Source organism: Cucurbita pepo, chromosome 6 (genome assembly GCF_057944985.1).
Source record: "Cucurbita pepo subsp. pepo isolate OVF chromosome 6, ASM5794498v1, whole genome shotgun sequence".
In the NCBI taxonomy this organism is placed as follows: Eukaryota; Viridiplantae; Streptophyta; class Magnoliopsida; order Cucurbitales; family Cucurbitaceae; genus Cucurbita; species Cucurbita pepo.
The window spans coordinates 6,956,400-6,972,778 of record NC_141803.1 but is presented as its reverse complement, the minus strand read 5'-3'; the positions used below and the strand labels follow the sequence as shown (position 1 = coordinate 6,972,778).

General features: G+C 35.9%; 1 non-coding gene across 1 annotated transcript; it reads right to left on the bottom strand.

Moving 5' to 3' along the window:
* Positions 1-15,711: 15,711 nt before the first annotated feature.
* TRNAA-UGC (transfer RNA alanine (anticodon UGC)) lies at positions 15,712-15,784 on the bottom strand. The gene has a single exon. It is a non-coding gene; the product is annotated as a tRNA-Ala (tRNA).
* Between the last annotated feature and the right edge of the window lie 595 nt (positions 15,785-16,379).

Genomic DNA, 16,379 nt, shown 5'->3' with positions numbered 1-16,379 from the left:
GTAAAATGAACATAATGCACCTAAGGAAATTTACAATTTACCATTGGTTCATGATCTTCATGATTGCCAAATGCTAAGAAACCTTGCATTAAACCTAGATATGAATTGAAATGTATGAAGCCTTGAATATAGGATCTCACGTTCATGACTAGTACCGTAAATACGAAGGGAGTGTCTTGGAGAATAAGACAACAATCAAAGACTAGAAAAAGGATCCAGATTCTTAAAAAAAATAAGAATGGAGGTGCAAGGAATTGAACCCCATGCCTCTCGCATGCGAAGCAAGCACTCTACCATATAAGCTACACCCCCTTTACAAAATAAAGGTCTCGAACGTTCATGATGAGGTAAGAAACCATTTTGGACTCATTTTAAGAATTACTTTTAGAATTTGCTTGGATTTTTGTATAAACCTTAAACTAAGTATGAATGAAAGAAATATGAAAGAAAAACACCAAGAGCCGTGAATTAAGGCTTCGAACCGATTAATTTGATTGTGATTTAAGTAACATTAATATAACCCACTAAATGAACTCGACTGCCTATGAATTTTTAATACTGAGAATAATATGACATGTTAAGAGTTTATATGAAATTTGGTAATCATTAGATAAGGTTAATTAGCTAAACCAAGTAACGGTATAAAATGACCATAATGCACCTAAGGAAATTTAACTTTGGTTCATGATCTAGATGACCTCCAAATGTTATGAAACTTTTTATTAAACCTAGATTCGAGTTTAGACTACGTCGCTTTTTCAATGCATGAACCCATGGCATAGGTTCAAATTGTGTCACTTTTAATGTATGAAGCCTTTCACGTATGTTAACAGTACGTCGCTTTGAACGTATGAAGCCTTTAACAAAGGATGTCAAGTTCATGAATAGTACCATAAATACTAGGGGGAGTGTCCTGGAGAACGAAGCAACAATCAAGGACTAGAAGAAGGATCAAGATCCAAGTTTTAAAGATAAGAATCTTAAAACAAATAACAATAGAGGTGCAGGGAATTGAATCCCGTGCCTTTTGCATGAGAAGCGAACACTCTACCATATGAGCTACACCCCCTTAATAAAATAAAGGTCCCGAACGTTCATGGTGAGGTAAGAAACCATTTTGGACTCTTCTTATGAAGTACTTTTAGAATTTGCTTGGATTTTTTTATAAACCTTAAACCAAGTATGAATTAAGGGAATGTGAAAGAAAAACACCAAGAACCATGAGTTAAGGCTCCGAACCAATCAAATTTCGCAGGATTTAAGTAACGTTAAAATAACATACTAAAGGAACTCCGCTGCATATGAATTTTTAATACTGAGCATAATACGACATGTTAATACTTTATATGAAATTTGGTAGTTATTGGATAAGGTTAATTAGCTAAACCAAGTAACGATGTAAAATGAACATAATGCACCTAAAGAAATTTACCATTGGTTCATGATCTAGTCGACTGCCTAATGCTATGAAACTTTGTATTAAACCTAGATACGAGTTTAGACTACGTCGCTTGTAACACATGAAGTCATGGCATAAGTTCAGACTGTGTCGGTTGAAATGTATAAAGCCTTGGACGCAAGTTCAGATTGTGTCGCTTGGAACGTATGAAACCTTGTTCACAGAATGTCAAGTTCATGACTAGTACTATAAATACTAGGGGGAGTTTCTTGGAGAACAATACAACGATCAAATACTAGAACAAGGATTAAGATCCAAGTTCTTAAGAAAAGAACCCAGAACAATAGTACCAAGCCCCTTCGATCGAAACTAAGGTTGAAAGCTCATAATTTAAGGATCAAAGTCTTAAAGATAGATCATGATAAGAACTCATAATTAAAGATAAGAACTAAAGAGTCCAAGTAATTACAACATGAACCAGAAAAGAAATAGTGTTATATGCTAGAATCTTTATACTCATTTATTAATTTCATGTTTTAATTACATATGAATCTATAAAATAAATGTATTGTAAATTATAAAATTATAAACGTATAAAATTTACTCATCTTATCGAGTCATCTGATCCTTACAATAATATAAGTATTTGAACCTTAGATTTCAAAACAAACAAAATGGAGTTGCACGAACTTGAACCATGTGCTTCTTCATGCATAGAGAGCGTTCAACCATATGAGCTACATCCCCTTTATAAAACAAATGTCCTGAACGTCCATGACGAGGTAAGTAGCCATCTTGCACTCTACTTAAGAAATACTTGTAGAAATTGCTTGGATCTTTATATAAACCTTAAACCAAGTATGAATTAAAGGAATAAAAATACCAAGAACCGTGAGTGAAAGCTCTGAACCGATCAAATTCTTGAATATTTTCTTGAAGCCTTGGACGCAGGATGTTAGGTTCATTACTAGCATCGTAAACATTAGAGGGAGTGTCTTGGAGAACAAGACAACGATCAAGGAACCCAGAACAAGGATCAATATCCAAGCATCTTTTTTTCTATAGTTTAGAGTCATCAAGTCACCCAATCCTTACACAATTCCAAGGATTTGAACCTAAGATTGAAACTTGTGCGTCTAGCATGCAAAGCGAGCGCTCTACCATATGAGCTACACCCCCTTTAAAGAATAAAGATCTCGAACATCCATGACGAGGTAAGTAGCCATTTTGGACTCTTCATAATCAATGCTTGTAAACCTTAAACCAAGTATGAATTAAAGGAAAGAAAAAATGGAAGAGGTAAGTAGCCATTTTGGACTCTTCATAATCAATGCTTGTAAACCTTAAACCAAGTATGAATTAAAGGAAAGAAAAACACCAAGAATCGTGAGTTAATGCTCTGAACTGATTAAATTGCTCATGAGTTTATATGAAATTCGGTGCTCATTGGATAAGGTTAATTAGTATTTTCTCCTTTGGTTCATGATCTAGCTTAATATTAGAGGGAGTATCTCCACAGTATTTGGTCCTTTGGTTCATGATCTAGCTTAATATTAGAGGGAGTGTCTTGGAGATCCTTACCATTCCAAGGATTTGAACCTACGATTTCAAAACAAACACAATGGAGGAGGTGAACCGTGTGCCTCTTGCATGCGAAACGAGCATTCTACCATATGAACTACACCCCCTTTATAGTATAAAGGTCTCGAACGTCCATGATGAGGTAAGTAGCCATTTAGAACTCTTCTTAAGAAGTACTTGTAGAATTGCTTGGATCCTTGTATAAACCTTAAACCAAGTATGAATTAAAAAAATATGAAAGAAAAACACCAAGAATCGTGAGTTAAAGCTCCAAACTGATCAAATTTCTCGTGATTTAAGTAACATTAAAATAACTTACTAAATGAACTCCGCTGCCTATGAATTTTTAATATGAGCATAATATGACATGTTAAGAGTTTATATGAAATTGGGTAGTCATTGGATAAGGTTAATTAGCTAAACCAAGTAATGGTGTAAAATGATCATAATACACATAAGGAAATTTATCTTTGGTTCATACTCAAGATGACCTCCAAATGCTATGGAACTTTTTATTAAACCTAGATTCGAGTTCAGACAACGCCGCTTTGAATGCATGAACCCATGCCATAGGTTAAAACTGTGTCACTTGAAATATATGAAGCCATGGACCTAGGTTAACACTATGTCTCTTTGGATGTATGAAGCCTTGAACACAGGATGTCAGATCCATGACTAGTATCATAAATACTAGGGAGAGTGTCTTGACGAACAAGAACACAATCAAGGACTAGAAAAAGGATCCAAGGATCAAAGTTGTAAAGATATATCATGATAAAGAGTCTTAAGTACTTACAACAAGAAAGAAATAGTGTGATAGGCAAGAATAGACAAGAATCTGAAAACAAATAAATACAATAGAGGTACAAGGAACTGAACCTCGTGCCTCTCGAGCACTCTACCATATGAGCTACACCCCGTTTATAGAATAAAGTTTCGAACTTCATGATGAGGTAAGAAGCTCTGAAAAAGGAGAACCTAAGATTTCAAAACAAACACAATGGCGGTGCAGGGAATTTAACCCTATGCCTCTCGCATGCGAAGCGAGCGCTCTACCATATGAGCTACACCCCATCTATAAAATAAATGTCTTAAACGTCCATGACGAGGTAAGTAGCGATTTTTGACTCTTCTTAACAAGTACTTGTAGAAATTGCTTGGATCTTTGTATAAACCTTAAGCCAAGTATGAATTAAAGGAATGTGAAAGAAAAACACCAAGAACCGTGAGTTAAGGCTCCGAACCAATTAAATTGCTCGTGATTTAAGTAACATTAAAATGACCATAATGCACATAAGTAAATTTAACTTTGGTTCAGGTTCTAGAGGACCTCCAAATACTATGGAACTTTTTATTAAACCTAGATTCGAGTGCAGACTATGTCGCTTGGAATGCATGAACCCATGGCATAGGTTCAAACTTTGTTACTTGAAATGTATGAAATCTTGGACGTAGGTTAACACTATCGCTTTGAACGTATGAAGCCTTGGCACAAGATGTCAGGTTCATGACACACAGGATGTCAGGTTCATGACTAGTGCCATAAATACTAGGGGAGTGTCTTGGAGAACAAGACAACGATCAAGGACTGAACAAGGATCAAGATCCAAGTTTTGTAGATAAGAAGCAGAAAAAAAAAAGTACCCATACCCTTAGATCATAACAGAATTGAACCTTGTGCCTCTTGCATGCAAAGCGAGCGCTTCACCGTATGAGCTACAACCTCCTTACATAATAAAGGTCCTGAACGTCCATAACGAGGTAAGTAGCCATTTTGGACTCTTCTTAAGAAATACTTGTAGAAATTGCTTGGATCTTTGTATAAACCTTAAATCAAGTATGAATTAAAGGAATATGAAACGAAAATACCAAGAACCGTGAGCGAAGACTCCAAATATATCAAATTGCTCGAGATTTAAGTAACGTTAAAATATCTCACTAAATGAACTCTACTGCCTATGAATTTTGAATACTAAGCATAATATGACATGATAAGATTATATATGAAATTTGGTTGTCATTGGATATGGTTAATTAGTTAAACCAAGTAACGGTGTAAAATGACCATAATGCTCCTTAAGAAATTTACCTTCGGTTCACGATCTAGATAACCTCCGAACGCTACGAAATTTTGTATGAAACCTAGATGCGGGGTCAAACTACGTCGCTTGGAACGCATGAAGCCTTGGACGTAGTTTCAGACTGTGTTGCTTGGAGCGTATGATTCAGACTGTGTCACTTGGAATGTATGAAGCATTGGACACAAGTTGTCAAGTTCATGACTAGTACCATAAATCCTAGGGAGAGTGTTTGGGAGAATGAAACAAAAAGATAACAGCCTAAAAAGTGACCAAGAACAAGACAACGATCAAGGAATAGAACAAGGATCAAGATCCAAGTTCTGAAGACAAGGACCCAGAACAATAGTATTAAGACCCTTAAATCAGAACTAAGGTTGAGATCTCAGAATCCATGGACCAAAGTCCGTCTAAGTACTAACAAACCAAGACCAAAAGTATTTAGACCCTTAGATTAGAAGTAAGGTTAGACATCTCAGAATTCAAGGACTAAAGTCCGCGTAAGTACTTACAACAAGAAAGAGTGTGATAAGCTACTTACTTGGATTAGAATCAAGGTTGAGATCTCAGAATCCAAGGACCAAAGTCTGCCTAAGTACTTACAACAAGAATAAGGAAAAAAAGAGTGTGTAGGCTACTTACTGAATAGATAATCATACCTGTGATACCTCTTGCATGCAAAGTGATAGCGGTAGCATGTGAGACTCGAATAAAGACTAATACGAGGAAAGCGAAAATAAATTTAAAAAAATAAAAAAAAATCGGTTAAAACTTAAATAAGAAAAAAAAAAAGTAAACACCAAAATTAAATAGAAAATTAAGTCCAATTATAAGACGATGTTGTTCAAAATATTACAAACCGGAAACCATTATAAAAAAAAATATATATATATATAATAGCCTCAAAAATGTAAAAATGGGCTAGCACTCTAGAACAACCCCCACTATGACCACACAACTCTTGAATGCTCCTTCACCTCGAGCAGCATCCTATAAACACCTAAAAAAGAAAAGAGTAAGGGGTGAGTATAATAATACTCAATAAGTAACCTACTCGTAGGCTTTCAACGCATCCTTAACTTAGTAAGTATCACGGGCTTTACTCTTTGTTCTTGGAAGTTTGGGCTTAGGTTTCAATGCTCTCTAAGCAACTGCGTACCCCAACTTTCGAGTAGGACTCTGAACTGAAGCATACACATAGGGGTCTATGCGATTTTTTCGTTATTCTTTTCTACTACTTAAGTGGCTTGTCTTGCTTATGTAGTGAATGATCAGTGTTCTAGGTTGAGGCGAGAACTCATAAGTTGCAAAACAGTATGGTTGGATCGGAATCTAAACAATAATTTGAGCATCATCCATGGGCTTACCTGACAACTCTCCCACAGGACCATAAAGTCTTCAAAGTTTGGGGGAAGCGATCCCCTGCGTGTTGGTTAGCTACTAGGTCAACCTACGCTCAGGGACGGGTTTACAGCACAAGGGTCATGTTTTAGGAGACCCTTGGTCATTTACACTAGGTTGGGGCACATGTCGCATGAACCTAACAAGCAACGCCTAGATCCAAGGTATGGAAACCGAAGTAGTGTCTCGACGATACAATACCGAAGTGGAAAGGGTAGTGAACAGCCATTTGACACTGTTCACACTACTATAGCTTAATGAGCTACCTTGATCATTCTTGGTTGTCGTGGAGGCCTACAAGGTTCTTAAGGACTTTTAGGCAGTTTAAATCTCATCTCTCGTTTCTAGGACGTGGAGGTCAACGAGGTTCTTAGGGACCTTTGATCACCACTAATGATACTGAGGTCCAAGGTCTAATGGAACACATTTTGAACTTGGTCAACATGTAAGTCACACTAGCTGTAGCGCCCTAATTAAAACTTAGTTCTTTCATGCATGTTCTTCTAGAGAGTTGCATCTATCGATCACCTAAGTGCATAATCCAAAATTTGAACTACACCTTGGTCATATCTAGGTGTTGAAAAGGTCTATTGGGTTCCTAAGGCGGCTAGGTAGCTTAACACTGTCTTCTAGCTCTAGGTTGTTCTATTTTGACTCCTTGAATCTTTCTTAGTCTTGAAGCACTAGAGTCTAGATCCTCTAATCGTCGCTCACGATCATAAAGTGCTCAGTCTATTGGAGGCAACCTGACCTAGGTCATCATCTAGTCAACCTAACTCTAACGCCCTAGTTTTGTGCAGATAAACATGTTCTACAGAGAGAACACATAGTCAAACACCTGGAGCTAACACATACTATATCATGCAAACATACAAGCAAACAAGCTCAATGCGGAGATAACATCCATCAATCCCTTATAGATAAGATCGCAATAGTATATCTTTCTCTCTAACACAATGCAAAGCACGTAAAACAACATTCATAACAAATCTCGTCATAGGGGCGTTTTAATAATTTATTACATCATGTTGGTCTTTTGATATTTGTTTGTAAATATAACCTAAATTCATTCTCGTTTATAATAAACTTGAACAACACTAAGTTGTAATCGGATTGTGTTTTGAATGTGGTATTGTTTGCTTAAATTTGATTTTTATTTTACCGTATTTTCATATTTTATTTTATTTTACTTTTATTTTATGTGCTTTCGTCTCTGTCTTTAGAGTCCCAATCTAATTTTCGAAACCTTGAAAATGAAATCCTTGACATTAGGAAATTGATTTAGCATGTTAGACTCTCATGCAAGGTTATGAAACCAACATGTTGTCTAGTTTTCAATAACAAACATGATATTAACGAAAACGTAAGACACATAACAAAAACGGTACAATAGAAGAGAAAGAGAGAACTAATGTCGTGTGTTGATTTTCAGTCATGTGCGATCTCCTAAATCATGAGCTTGAAAATTCTTTCATGGTATCGAAAGATTTTCTAGTTTTTAAAAAAGATTTATAAATCAAAAATACGAATTTTCTTGTGAAATTGGTCTCCCTCAATTCGACTATAAAAAGAAGAATATATAGGAAAAATATGTGCACTGTCAAGGTGCTATCCAAACATGCGTGAATACTATAGAAATTTTTGGGTAGCATCAAGACATAGACACATGCTTTTTTGCACCGTGGCACCGTAAGGGGCGTTGAGCTTGACACTAGCTTAGCCTTGAGATATTGTGACACACAAGTCCCAACCCGAGCAAATTTCTAGTTTAAAATTTTAATTTAAGAATTTTTTTTAGAATCTTAGAAGCAAAAATTTAAAGTGGGTAGAAGAGAAAAATTCTTAGAAAATCTTCTATAACTAAAAATGGTAGAAAAATGAAAGAAAATTCAAAGTCAACCCTCAAGGGTTGAGGGTTATTTTGGTCATTTTAGTGCCACTTTATTAATTAGGTACATGAAAGTAACATTAACCAGAATTAATGAAAGAAGGTAAAGGAAACAAGAGAGAGAGAGAAAAGAAGAAACAGGAAAAAAAATGGTTTAAAGTGTCACCTGATCCTAGCCATTTGAGTTATTTTCCGTCAAAAATCCTTCACAAAAAATTTCAAATGATAGGGATTGTACCATAGATGAAAGGAATATATTTGACTATCATAGAAAATATTATATTTATAATAAGCGGTAATGGGAGTCAAGGCTAAATATCCTTAAGACCACCCTACAAGTTGATCATTGAACTTGAACGAACGTAAAACTTGGATCTGAATAGTTCAAAAAGAGGTCTAGAAACACTTTTTGTGAAGATATCAGCAACTTGGGGATGGAAAGGTACATACTGTCTACCTTTTCAGAAGAGAGTGGAAGAGACAACAGAGCTAATGGATTGCAGTTTTATGTATGTTGAGGTCTGAGTTAACCATAGAGTGACCAGAAACACTACTGGCGACTCTAGAGCCACCCACAATTCCATGACGGAGACCAAAGCAAAATGATTGAATATCCTTTGGCATCAAGATGTAGGAAAGATGAAGATCATCAATTTGACAGCTTTACCCGTCTTAGGAGTTGCGAAAAAAACTCTCATTAAGTTGGGGACTTTGATTGGACGAACTCACTTTGCGATAGTCAAGATGGACGAATTTGACATCGTGTTAAGGACGAACTTCCTACTAGAACACAAAGTTATTCCCATGCCCCTAGCAAAAAGCTTGGTAATAACGAGGTCGAACCCGATAATTATCCAGAAAAACACCCATTAGCCTAGAGGGATGAAAATGGTGTTAGCATTATAGTTGAGAAAAGATCTAAGTCATGATGAGCATACACTTGCTACCATTACCGTATTTGGAGAGGAAAGCTTGAGTGAACGGGGTTGTAGTACATGATAATGAAAATGAAAAAAATGTTGTGACCTCATGCATTATTGTGTGTTCATGCATCGGGGGATACCCCTTCTCTTTTTACGATAGTATGGACGCATACAGTACAAGGCAGGAAAACGATCATTATGTTTACCATAATGCTACCATGACGGTCACTATTCCTAATGGGTGTCTAGCATCAACAACTACTCGAGAATGCTCGCCCGATCAAAAAAAGGCCTAGGAGGTATGCGAACACACTGGTGGGTCCATATTCGCACATATAAACCATGTGTGGAAAATTAAGTACACATCCAATTCCCCGCTTAGGATAGTCGCCGTAGAAAAATAGACTGATATGATAGGTCCCATTCATGATTCTATGTGTTTGCATTTAACCTCAACAAATGGGTCAGTTGCTAAATATTTCTTAAAATACTCAAGCCACCGGCTTGTTTCAGGTAAAGGCAAGGCATTCCTGTACTACTCACGACGATATCGCAACTCGAGATCATTTTACATGCATAAGGTAGTCGCATTTATATTCTTAGACTTAAAAACGTCTTATTCTAGCCTATAGTTTATTGTTGTATCGTTTCAAAAATATTTTCGAATACGTAAGTTCATGACATTGTTTTCATTAAAAAAAAAAAAAAAAAAAAATGCAAGAACTTGAATCTTGTGCCCTTACCATATGAGCTAAGCAAAAACATAAGCAATTGTACCCCTATGCCTTGAGCTACAGTCTATCATGTGAGGGTGTCCTCATATAAAAAGTGAGTATAAACCCTATGCCTTGGGGGTGCCAATTGTACCCAGATGCCCCTCACATGCCAAAGAGCTCTACCAAATGAGCTACACTCAAATTCGATAGGTATGAGCTCTCATAGTTTTCCTTTTTATTATTAAATTCAATGGTTTTATTGAAGATCTTTCGGGTTGAATTTGAGGATGTGGTGAGAGAGAAAAATGTTTAAAATATACCCACGGACCAAAGAAAATATAAAATAAAATGATAGAAAAAATCAAAGTCAACTCCATCGATCAAATTGCTCGTGATTTAAGTAACATTAAAATAACTCACTAAATGAACTCCGCTGCCTATCAATTTTTAATACTGAACATAATATGACATGTTAAGAGTTTATATGAAATTTACATTTGGTTCATAATCTAGATGACCACCAATTGCTATGAAACTTTATTAAGTTAGATTCAATTTCAAACTACAACCATGGCATAGGTTTAGACTGTGTCGCTTTGAAGATACCCAGAACAATAGTACCAAGACCCTTAGATAGGAAATTACAATGGAGGTGCAAGGAATTGAACCCCATGCCTCTCGCATGCGAAGCGAGCGCTCTACCATATGAGCTACACCCCCTTCATAAAATAAATGTCCCAAACGTTCATGGTGAGGTAAGAAGCCATTTTGGTCTCTTTTAAGAAGTACTTTTAGAATTTTCTTGGATCTTTGTATAAACCTTAAACAAAGTGTGAATTAAAGGAATGTGAAAGAAAAATACCTAGAATCGTGATTTAAGGCTTCGAACTGATCAAATTTCTCAGGATTTAAGTAACGTTAAAATACCCACTAAATGAACTCTGCTACCTATGAATTTTTAATACGAGCATAATATGACATGTTAGGAATTTAAATGACATTTGGTGGTCATTGGATAAGGTTAATTCGCTAAACATATTAATGGTGTAAAATGACCATAATGCACATAAGGAAATTTACCTATTGTTCATGATCTAGAATGACCTCCAAATTCTATGAAACTTTGTATTAAACCTAGATGTGAGTTTAGACTATATCGTTTGGAACGCATGAAATCATTGCATAGGTTCAGACTGTGTCACTTGAAATGTATGAAGTCTTGGACGTAGGTTAACATTGTGTCGCTTGGATCGTATGAGCCTTGGACACAAGATATCACGTTCATGACTAGTACCATAATGTAATAGCTGAAAAATAAATAAAGAAATAAACAAATAAAAAAAACTTTAAAAAAAATAGTTAAATAATAATAATAATAAATTAATTAATTAATTAAAATTAGAATTTAAAAAAAAAAAAAAATCATTCCCCACCTCTTCCCACTAACCCTTAGTCCCTTCCCACAATTTTCTCTCCTCCATCCCACCCAAAAAAAAAAACAGAAAAACAACAATGGTTGAGAAGAAGTACAATGGCTATTGCAGATTTTGAGATTTTTGTTAGTTATTACGGTAAAATCCTATCTCATATTTCTTTTTCCTTTATAGTTATGGTGATAAGAAATTAATTTACGATCCAATCTTCTTTCCTATCTTTAACAGTCTGTAATAATCAGATCCATATACAATTATTAGATTTTTGTTAGCATTTTAATTATACAAAATAAGGTTATAAGTTAGATTCAATAAAATTTTAGGTGGCAAATCTATAAACTAAAAGATTGTAGAAAATTGGTCTGTAATATCAGTTTACACAATTGAAAAACCTATTTACAGAATGAAAAAGATTAGAGAGAGAGAGGGAGGGAGATTGAGGAAAGATTTGTTAAATAGTATTTAACAATAAAAGGCAGACGGCAGTGAGCTCCTTTCAATTTTAAAACAGAATGAAAAAGATTAGGGAGAGAGGAAGGGAGAGTAAGGAAAGATTTTTAAACAGTATTTAACAATAATAGGAAATATCAGACGATAGTGAGCTCGTTTCAATTTTGTGTAACAGAAAACATTTAGAATTTTCAGTGAGCTTCTTTAAATTTTGTCCAACAGAAAGAGGGCAGTGAGCTTCTTTAAATTTTGTCAACAGAAAAGATCAAAATTTTAAGATGGCCAATGTAAATTAGAGTAATAATTTTATAGAGATAAAACTTGAAACTGATGTCATGAGCTCATATAGGTTGACTCGAATTTCAAAGAACGGAATCAAACTTTCATTAAAGATATATTTGTGACAACGACTTAAGCTATCCAGGTAAGTGACCTTACTATCGGCATGGTTATATTTGATGTTGACACGTGCCCTGTGGTTCTGTACATATCATATATATTGATGTGTGAATTGTCTGTGAGTCGATATGCTTCCTATATGTTATGTTATGTAATAATATGTGGTTTGTATGATAATAATTATGGTACGATGTGCTCAAGGATATGTTTGAGATAGGGTACGAGAAGGATGCACAAAACGAAATGTAACGATAGGAGTAAGATACGTTCATGAAACGTTAGAGTTAGGTTACACACCGGAGTGCTATGGATAGGAGAGATTGATGAAAGAATACGGTTAGATTATGGGTAGAAAGGGATAGGTTTGTGATAGATTGATAGAACGATAGCGTTAGGGTACGTTCTTGTGACGATATGACCAAGGTAAGTCACGTAATGATATGTCTGTGATAGGTAGAAGAACGTTAAGACTATGGTAAGTTAGAGAACGATATGACTATGAAGTGTTTACGTTATGACTTGGTTATGATATGATACATTGTATGCTAGATTATTGTGCTTAAAAACGAAATCATGTGAACGTGAATGTATGTTATTTATGCTGCTTAGTTGATGTGATATGAATGCATGTGACGATGTGTGGCCCTTGTACGATTATGGCTTGTTGTATGAGTATTGGAATGTAACTTAATGAATTGTATGACATGAAATACGATAAATTGCATGATACATAACCCCGCTAGGAATATGTATGATATGTAACGAAATGAGAATGAGAATGACATGTAAGCATGAAAACGTGACACGGGGTTATGTTTATTAAATGATGACTGTAGGACTAGTGAGACCTCATGCATATTGTGTGATCATGCATATGGGGGGATACCCCTATCCCATCACGAGGGTACGGACGCGTACATCCAAATGGCAGGACAACGATCGTTATTCCCTGCATAGCGCTGTCGTGATGATTTTAGTTTTAACGGGTCCTGGTGGGCCCCCAGAGCATGCCCACCGGCTAGGGACAGTGGCCTAGCGGTGTGCGAACTAGCTGGTGAGCCCATACTCGCACGTATGGGCTGCGTGTAAAGTATATGGTACACATCCACGATTACCTGTTAGGATTACACCATAGGGAAAACGAAACGAAACGAAATGAAACGAAACGAAACCAAAGATAGGTCCCATCATTTCATTGCATGTGATTGTTGCATTTAACCCCAATAGTGGGGTCAGTTACTGAGTATTTCTTTAAATACTCAGGCCATGTGCTACTACATTTTTGAGGTTAAGGCAAGGCATTCCTGTACGGCTCTGACGACGGCATCGCAACTCGAGATCATGGTACATGCATAGGATAGTGGTATTTATTTTCTTAGACTTAGGATAGAATAGGATGTTTTAAACTTAAATGCTTATTTATTTTATTTCGGGTCTTTTGTTGTGTCGTTTTAAAGATGTTTTCGAAACACGTAAGTCCATGGCTGTGTTTTTAAGTTAAAGGTTATGTTTTATGGAATTTAAATGAAGTCTTCTGTATTCAATGTTTATGGTATGTATAAAGATCTCGAACGTCCATGACGAGGTAAGTAGCCATTTTGCTCTTCATAATCAATGCTTGTAAACCTTAAACCAAATATGAATTAAAGGAAAAAAAAAAATGGAAGAGGTAAGTAGCCATTTTGGACTCTTCATAATCAATGCTTGTAAACCTTAAACCAAGTATGAATTAAAGGAAAGAAAAACACCAAGAACCGTGAGTTATCAAAACAAACACAACAATGGAGGTGGAGGGAATTGAACCCTGTGCCTCTCGCATGCGAAGCGCTACACCCCCTTTATAAAATAAAGGTCTTGAACGTCCATGACGAGGTAAGTAGCCATTTTGGACTCTTCATAATCAATGCTTGTAGAAATTGCAAGTATAACCATGAACGCTGCTCCGAACCGATCAAATTGCTCATGAAGTCCTTTGGTTCATGATCTAGCTTAATATTAGAGGAGTGTCTTGGAGATCCTTACAATTCCAAGGATTTAAACCTAAGATTTCAAAACAAACACACAATGAAGGGGGGTGCAGGGAATTGAACGTCCATGACGAGGTAAGTAGTCATTTTGGACTCTTCATAATCAATGCTGGTAGAAATTGTATGTATCTTTGTATAAACCTTAAACCAAGTATGAATTAAAGGAAAGAAAAATACCAAGAATCGTGAGTTAAAGCTCTGAACTGATTAAATTGCTCATGAGTTTATATGAAATTCGGTGCTCATTGGATAAGGTTAATTAGTATTTGGTCCTTTGGTTCATGATCTAGCTTAATATTAGAGGGAGTATCTCCACAGTATTTGGTCCTTTGGTTCATGATCTAGCTTAATATTAGAGGGAGTGTCTTAGAGATCCTTACCATTCCAAGGATTTGAACCTACGATTTCAAAACAAACACAATGGAGGAGGTGAACCGTGTGCCTCTTGCATGCGAAACGAGAACTCTACCATATGAACTACACCCCCTTTATAGTATAAAGGTCACGAACATCCATGATGAGGTAAGTAGCCATTTAGAACTCTTCTTAAGAAGTACTTGTAGAAATTTCTTGGATCCTTGTATAAACCTTAAACCAAGTATGAATTAAGGAAATGTGAAAGAAAAACACCAAGAACCGTGAGTTAAGGCTCCGAACCGATCAAATTTCTCGTGATTTAAGTAATATTAAAATAACTTACTAAATGAACTCCGCTGCCTATGAATTTTTAATATGAGCATAATATGACATGTTAAGAGTTTATAAGAAATTGGGTAGTCATTGGATAAGGTTAATTAGCTAAACCAAGTAACGGTTTAAAATAATCATAATGCACATAAGGAAATTTATCTTTGGTTCATACTCAAGATCACCTCCAAATGCAATGGAACTTTTTACTAAACCTAGATTCGAGTTCAGACAACGCCGCTTTGAACGCATGAACCCATGGCATAGGTTCAAACTGTGTCACTTGAAATATATGAAGCCTTGGACCTAGGTTAACACTATGTCTCTTTGGACGTATGAAGCCTTGAACACAGGATGTCAGATTCATGACTAGTATCATAAATACTAGGGAGAGTGTCTTGACGAACAAGAACACAATCAAGGACTAGAAAAAGGATCAAAATCCAAATTCTGAAGATAAGAACCCAGAACAATAGTACCAAAACCCTTAGACCCGAATTATGGTTGAGTCATAATCCAAGGATCAAAGTTCTAAAGAGATATCATGATAAAGAGTCTTAAGTACTTACAACAAGAAAGAAATAGTGTGATAGGCAAGAATCTGAAAACAAAATACAATAGAGGTACAAGGAACTGAACCTCGTGCCTCTCGAGCACTCTACCAGATGAGCTACACCCTCTTTATAGAGCTCTGAAGAAGGAGAACCTTAGATTTCAAAACAAACACAATGGAGGTGCAGGGAATTGAACCCTGTGCCTCTCGCATGCAAAGCGAGCGCTCTACTATATGAGCTACACCCCCTTTATAAAATATGTTTTAAACGTCCATGACGAGGTAAGTAGCTATTTTGGACTCTTCTTAACAAGTACTTGTAGAAATTGCTTGGATCTTTGTATAAACCTTAAGCCAAATATGAATTAAAGGAATGTGAAAGAAAGACACCAAGAACCATGAATTAAAGCTCCAAACCAATTAAATTGCTCGTGATTTAAGTAACATTAAAATGACCATAATGCACATAAGTAAATTTAACTTTGGTTCATGTTCTAGAGGACCTCCAAATACTATGGAACTTTTTATTAAACCTAGATTCGAGTACAGACTATGTCGCTTGGAATGCATGAACCCATGGCATAGGTTCAAACTTTGTTACTTGAAATGTATGAAATCTTGTATGTAGGTTAACACTATCACTTTGAACGTATGAAGTCTTGGACACAAGATGTCAGGTTCATGACACAGGATGTCAGGTTCATGACTAGTGCCATAAATACTAGGGGAGTGTCTTGGAGAACAAGACAACGATCAAGGACTGAAAAAGGATCAAGATCCAAGTTTTGTAGATAAGAAGCAGAAAAAAAAAGTACCCAGACCCTTAGATCAGAACAGAATTGAA